We start from the raw sequence: 8,092 nt of genomic DNA, 5'->3' as shown, positions 1-8,092 counted from the left end.
TGGAAAATGTAATTATAATAAAAAATAGTATTTGCTTATAGCTAAATATGTATTAGAAATAAGTGTATCTGTTTTTGTTTCTCTTTGGAGGTCATTACAGATAATGAGTGCAGACGTTAAAAGTACATTTTATAGTGTAAGCTTAAGTTACCGTAGCAACTAACTTGATTTTCAAAAAATCCGACGTTGGGATGGAAGCGTTAACACAAAGTTAACTTACACCTACATGAAAATAGCGACTGCACGCAATGCGCAAATTATTTCAATGGAAACCTGATACTAACATGGAGCCCAAAACTACATTTATCTGTCGGCAACTTCGGTAACTTACAACTCCATTTTATACGGCTCAATGGAAACAAGCTCTTAGTGTCAAAACAGTATACTTTCCAATTCACAGTTGAAATGTTTTGATTTTTATGACTGTTTCGTTTTTGAGACTTCTTGACTACGACCACAATTTTCAAGCAGTCCTTCAACTTTATGCTTTATGAAGTGGTATCAGGGTTCCTATTCAACTTCATTAAAGAGATATGAAACCCAACCATTTTCTTTTACGATTCCAATTTACTTTTATTATCAAATTTACAGTGCTCCTATGGTATTCATTTTTGAAGCGATACCTAGGTAGGTGTTTGAAGCACTAGATTGCAGGAAATAGCGCTGCAATCTACTGCTCTTGCAATTGGATATGATTTTTCCATACACCTCCATGCTACTGAGCTTTATGTCCCTGCTTTTCAACAAAAGATTCAAAACAACAAAGACACATTGTTAATAGAATAAATTAGATAGCTGTTTAAAATTGCATTCTCTATTTGAACCATGAAAGAAAAATTGGATTTCACATCCTTTTAAATAACTGTAAACATCAAACTAACACAATGGGGCCTATCTATCAAGCTCTGCCCCGTGTTTCTGGCGAGCCTGCAGGTTCGCCAGAAACAGCAGTTATGAAGCAGCGGTCACAAAGACCGCTGCTCCATAACCTGTCTGCCTGCTCTGAGCAGGCGGACAGACATCGCCGGAAATCAACCCGATCGAGTTCGATCGGGTTGATTGACACCTCCCTGCTGGCGGCCCATTGGCCACGAGTCTGCAGGGGGCGGCGTTGCACCAGCAGCTCTTGTGAGCTGCTGGTGCAATGCTGAATACGGTGAGCGTATTGCGGATCAGGTCCACCAGACTTTCTTAAATAGGGGCCAATGTGAGATGTAGCATTAATTCCACCTGTTTGTAATTTAGTAATGAGTGGTGTACTTTTGATCCTGGAACTATCTAAGGGGAGGTCAGACCATTCATAATAGGATAACGATTTTCTAGGGAAAGTTGAGCCTATTTAGAGCTAGATTGCCAGTGGCAGGCTAACATTTGCGTGTGAGCGAAAAGGGGTATATAGCGACTGTTAGCACGCATTGGGTTTTTCGCTGGTATTACAAGTTGAAAGTAAACATGATCGCTTAAGCGCAATTAAAGTTAATTCAAGTTGAGTTAGCGTGACCTCAGAGCTCTGGTTAAATGTCTCACAAAACATATCAAAAATACATTACAATGTGCACTTACACTCATAATAACACCATCTGAAAAAAATAATTTAATAAACATATTGCACACAAAAGTTACAAGGGCTCAAAGATATGAGGTCTCAGGTGTCAGAGTGTATCAGTCCTTAAAAACAGGCTATTGGCACACTCAGTGCACATAAATATGGCTACAATGTATCATCTTTAATCCTAAAATGTTCCCCTCATTTGCATAATTTTGTTTATGTGGTGCCAATTTAGCAAATGCCTTCTACCTAATTGTAGGATGTTTTAAATGTCTAATTGTTAATTAACTGAATTTTTCAATCACATAGATATCCATAGAAAGCAGTAAGGGGGCAGATCATCCTTCCTAACTTTGAATAGCATTACATTAATTTCTTAAACCTCTTAACGGCACAACCTACCCTGTACGCCACATGTCGTTAATGTTTTTTCCCCAAATTATTCCATTACCCTCCAGGAGGCATTCCGCTATAGCATGGTCTCACAACTGGAGCTGAAACAGGTGCATATTAACCTATTAGATTAAAAATGACAGCCGACATAGCTGTCATCAAAGGATTAGTGAATTAATTTAATTTCAACAAATGAAATAAATGAGAGATAAAATAATTTTGGACTAAATGATAAAAAAAATCTAAATAAATGATTTAAAAAAAACCACAACTAATTTACAAGTCTAGATCTATATAATTTGTTTCTAAAATCTACTTGAGTTTCATTTGATTCTTGCCTCGTCAAAGGAGAAATTTGAATGCTATTTTTTTCACTATCCCTTTCCCCAAGGGACATTTTTATAATGTAATCCTTTTAGTTTTAGACCCCAAAATGCATTCCTGGAAAATGTATAGCAACAATAATACAATTATTTCTATCACAGCACCTGGGGAAACACAGTACAGCATTAAAATTATCCCCTGCCCAAGTCAATGATCTGTTAAAGAGATCTCAACATATTTCACTGAGCTATTTATTCTAATTGATGTGCTACTCAATATTACTGCCATGGTAAATGCCGGCCATTACTCACTGCTGTGTCTTGCTAGCCATTATTTGATGCCATGAGGCCTATGTATCAAAGGTCTTGCGGACCTGATCCGACAGTGCGGATCAGGTCCACAAGACCTTGCTGAATGCGGAGAGCAATACGCTCTCTGTATTCAGCATTGCACCAGCAGCTCACAAGAGCTGCTCATGCAACGCCGCCCCCTGCAAACTCGTGGCCAATCGCCGCCAGCAGGGAGGTGTCAATCAACCCGATCGTACTTGAACGTGTTGAATTGTGGCGATTCCTGTCTGCCTGCTCAGAGCAGGCGGACAGGGTTATGGAACAGCGGTCTTTAGACCGCTGCTTTATAACTGCTGTTTCTGGCGAGTCTGAAGACTCGCCAGAAACACGGGCCCACAAGCTCCATACGGAGCTTGATAAATGGGCCTCTATGTCCTGCTGACTAATATCAGCCATTGCATCTGTTATTTTGGTAGCCAAAACTGGGTATTCGTTTTTCTTGCTGGCTATAGCTTCTATTTTGTTTGGCCACCATTACCTGCCACTTGTGTCTCTATGATATTCAGTCTACAGGTCATTATTTTATACTGAACTATTGACCTGTCAATGTAATCTGTGGCCAACACCTGCTTGTACATCCATCTCATTATGTCTCAATACCTTTTTATTACATGTAAAAGCAATTTAGTTTATTAAAATGTAAAGTGAGCATGTGCAAAAACTTTAATATTAAAAAAAATACCTTACCTGCCTGCATTCATTGATTTTGGAACACACTTACCAATCCTCCCCTACACCTGGATCCTGTTCCTTGGGAAAACCCTTGGGGGTGAGCTGACACACCATTTGAAATCTGCCAGCCTTCTTCTACCAGCACATTGGTGTGCTTGGACAATATGTGAGTACCCATTTGGCATCTTCTAAATTGATATAGTCATATTTTAATTGATCTGCACATATAGTGCATTCTCTCTACGCTTTATATATTCACTGCAGCACATAGGAAATTCCAGCTGGGGGTGAGCTGTTACACCCAATAATTCTACAGCCTGCACCTACTAGCACATTGGTGTGCTCTACTAATATGTGACTACCCATTTGGCTCACTTTGTATTATACTCATATATATATATATTTGATGATCCTGCACATGAGGCACCCCTCTATTTTTCTCCATATTCTGCAGTTGTAACCCGGTTAAATCGGTGAGGAGGAGGCAGCCATTTATATTTACCTATAGCCAAAGAGGATTCTCCTACACCTTAGAAGTGCATATTGCTAAATCTGGGACTATTCTCTGGACTTTCATTTTGTATGTACAAAACTACTATAGTTATGATTAATATATGACATTGTATAACAGACTTGATAAATTAATTGCTAATCATTAACATTTCAGTTTCTTTTTAGCGCCCCTTTTGTTTGTATTACATTAATATTAAAAAAGACCTATATGACAACGAGCCAACAATTGATTTCAAGAGGTCAAGTCTGTAAAATTTGACAAATTCAAAAGCATGTGAAAACCTGCTGGACATTGTTGTGATGAATCGGAATAATGTAAATTTGTTTACCATGCCACAAATACATTTGAAAAATAATTTAATAAGAAAGTTTTTAGAGATTTTCAAATGGGTTAGAATAAAAAGCCATTTTGGACGATTTATGAAAGTGTGAGCAGGCATGATACGATGTAGCGTATCATGTTCGCCGCACATTGATAAATGCCAACAGCATACGCTGTCTGCATTTATCATTGCACTAGCAGTTAATGTGAACTGCTTGAACAAGGCCTCCCCTGCAGATTTGCGGCCAATCGTCCGCTAGCAGGGGTGTCAATCAGCCCGATCGTATAGGATCGGGCAGATTGATGTCCGCAGCCTCAGAGCTTTAGACCACTGCTTTAGAACTGCTGTTCCATTCAGAGCTTGATAATTCGGCCCCATTGAATCTACATTGCATGCGAATTCTGAAAGACTAAAAGGGTGCAAAAGAAAGGTCTACTAATTAAAAATGTAGCCCTGCATTTGCAATGTCCTTGATGATCTTATATATTATAGAACAGTTATATGATTAATTATGTTATTTCTTAGACATCTACATTTGGATTTGAACAAATTGTTTAAAGGTACACGATACCCATATATTGATGCAGCATAATTATAAAAAGCTGACTAGAAAATATCACCTGAACATCTCTATGTAAAAATGGAAGATATTTACCTCAAAATTTCCTATGTATTCACACCCCAAGTAAAGCTACTTTAAGCAGCCAATCAAGACACAAGTCCCAGGACTTGAAATGGAGCATGAATTTGGCATGTGCAGGCACAGTCATGTTACTTCCCTATTTAGTTTATGGAAGTTTACTATGAAATCGCATAAGATTTTAGTGAAATCTCATGAGATAATAGCAAAGCATAGCATGACCTCCGCACTGCTGATTACAATTGGCTATTGTTTTTGTTTTTTTTAAGTTACAGCTCGACAGTAGTTGAAGTATAACTGTTGAGGTATTTGGGCCGATTTAACAAGGGCCGAAGAGCCCCTAATCACCCTGTTTCTGTGCAAGGCTTCAGGCTCGCCAGAAACAGCAGTTAAGAAGTAGTTGTCTTAAGACCGCTGCTCCTTAACTAGTCCGCCGCCTCTGCATTTAGCGATTTCCGGCGAACATGATTCGCTACATCTCGCCATTTGATCATTCGGCCCCTTAATATCTTTTTACATGGAGAAGTTCATGTGATATTTTCTTGCCAGCTTTTTACAGTTATGCTGAATCACTTTCAATTTATTTAGCATATGAGTATTATGTCCCTTTAATATTATTTATGTTTAAATTGCTGCCCTGAAAATGTTCCCCATAGGAAATTGCAGACTTTTGTTAATAAACAAATTCTGAACCATGGTTGGAAATAGGAGAAAGCTATAGAAATGTATTTTCTGTGATGAATGATTTGTTCCAAACTAAATATTTTTCAGTGCACGTCTATTATTTTAAAAAACCATTGACAAACCCAGTTGAGCAACAAAAAAAAAACAAACAGACAGATTACGAGTTCGGCGTTATGAGTGGAAAAGCATCGTTATGGCCCATAATGATGCTTTTTCCCTACCGCTGCTATTACAAGTCTTGTCAGAATAGCTGTACCGGACACTTTTTTGGCCATCACGCAATGTCAGTACCGCACTTCAATAAAAGTCCTTTTTCAATGGAACTTCCATAGCACTGGTATTACGAATCTTGCTGTGAGGCCAAAAAGTGAGCGGTACAGCCTAAAATGACAAGATCTGTACCGTCATCTAAAGTCAGTAGTTATGAGTTTTACGCTACAAAGCTGTAGCATAAAACTCATAACTAAAGTGTTAAAAGTACACTAATGCCCATAAACTACCTATTAACCCTCAAACCGAGGCCCTCCCGCATCACAAACACTAAAATAAAATTAACCCCTAGTCTGCTGCTACGGACATCGCCGCCACTTAAAAAATGTATTAACCCCTATTCCGCCGCTCCCCGACATCCTCACCACTATAATAAAATGATTAACCCCTAAACCGCCCCCCTCCCGCATCAAAAACACTATTTAAATATAATTAACCCCTAATCTGCCGTCCGCCCACTCCGCCGCTATAATAAACCTATTAACCCCTAACCCTAACACTCCCTAACTTAAATATAATTAAAATAAATCTAAATAAACTTTACTATTATTACCTAAATAATTCCTATTTAAAACTAAATACAAACTTACCTGTAAAATAAATAAACCTAAGCTTCCCATTGCCCTGAAAAGGGCATTTGGATGGGCATTGCCCTTAAAAGGACACTTAGCTCGTTTACATTGCCCAAAACCCTAAGCTAAAAATAAAACCCACCAAATAAACCCTTAAAAAACCTAACACTAATATCCAACAATCCACTTACAGTTTTGGAAGACCGGACATCCATCCTCATCCAGGCGGCAGATGTCCTCATCGAAGCCGGCAGAAGTCTTCATCCAAGCGGGCAGAAGTCCTCCTCGAAGCTGGCAGAAGTCTTCATTCAAGTGGGCAGAAATCTTCATCCAGATGGCATCTTCTATCTTCATCCATACGGCGCGGAGCGGGTCCATCTTCAAGACATCCGGCGTGGAGCATCCTCTTCTTACGATGGTTGCTGAAGAATGAAGTTTCCCTTTAAATGGCTTCATCCAAGATGGTTGTCCCTTACATTCTGATTTGCTGATAGAAAATCCTATTGGCTGTTGCAATCAGCCAATTGAATTGAGCTTTCATCCTATTGGCTGATCCAATCAGCCAATAGGATTGAGTTTGCATTCTATTGGCTATTCCAATAGGCTTTGAGGAGGACTTCTGCCGCCTGGATGAGGATGGATGTCCAGTCTTCAAAAACTGTAAGTGGATCATCGGGGTTTAGTGTTAGGTTTTTTTAAGGGTTTATTGGCTGGGTTTTATTTTTAGCTTAGGGTTTTGGGCAATGTAAAAGAGCTAAATACCCTTTCTGGCAATGCCCATCCAAATGCCCTTTTCATGGCAATAGGGAGCTTAGGTTTATTTAGATATGTTTTTATTTGGGGAGTTTGGTTGTGTGGGTGGTGGGTTTTACTGTTGTTTACATATCTACAAAAAATATATATGTAAAATAGAAACTAATGCTTGTATTTTGTGAAACAACTTTCTGTTTGGGGATTTTTCTTTTGTAACAATGAAAACAAAATTGCAAGCATAAATAAAGAATTGCCTTTTATACATAAGCTTAAATGTCTGGGCAAATTAAATTCATAAATCCTACAATGACAAAAGTAATTTTAAGTTTAATGCTTAGAAACAATTCAACAACAGTTACAAGCCCTGTACAATGACCTATTTATTATATAGGAAGGAAGGCACATTCTGTAAAATGGTATTTAATAGTAAATATGTTTGATGGAATTAGTACAGGTCTTAAAGGGATACGAAAGTAGAAATTAAACTTGCCTGATTCAGATAGAGCATTTTTAGACACTTTTAAATGCACTTCTATTTTTAAATGGCCTTCGTTCTCTTGGTATCTCTTCTTAAAAAAGAATATGCACATATTCTACACTAGTGGGGCTGCTGATTGGTGCCTGCACTCATTTGTCTCTTGTGATTGGCTGACTAGATATGTGCAGCTAGCTGCCACTAGTGCAATGCCATTTCTTCAGTAAAGAATAATAAGAAAATGAAGCAAATTTGATAATAGAAGTAAATTGGAAAGTTTTTTAAAACTGTATGTTCTATCAAAATCATGAAATACATTTTTGGGGTTTCCTATCCCTTTAACTGTTTCCAAATGTTTTTGTTTCTTATTTTTAAAAGCAATGACATCTTTGTTTCTTGTGGAGCTTTTTCATGCCTTGAAACACACACTCCTATGAATTACTCTGGTATTTGCTCTGGACTGGATGTGGGTGCATAAGTACCTATCCAGGTACAATGAACAAGATTCTAACCAGTAAGAAAGTTAAAGGGACATGTAACCAAAAATGTTTCTTTCATGATTCAGATAGAACAC

The sequence above is a fragment of the Bombina bombina genome, chromosome 9 (assembly GCF_027579735.1).
Source record: "Bombina bombina isolate aBomBom1 chromosome 9, aBomBom1.pri, whole genome shotgun sequence".
NCBI lineage: Eukaryota > Metazoa > Chordata > Amphibia > Anura > Bombinatoridae > Bombina > Bombina bombina.
This window is presented reverse-complemented; position numbering follows the sequence as displayed.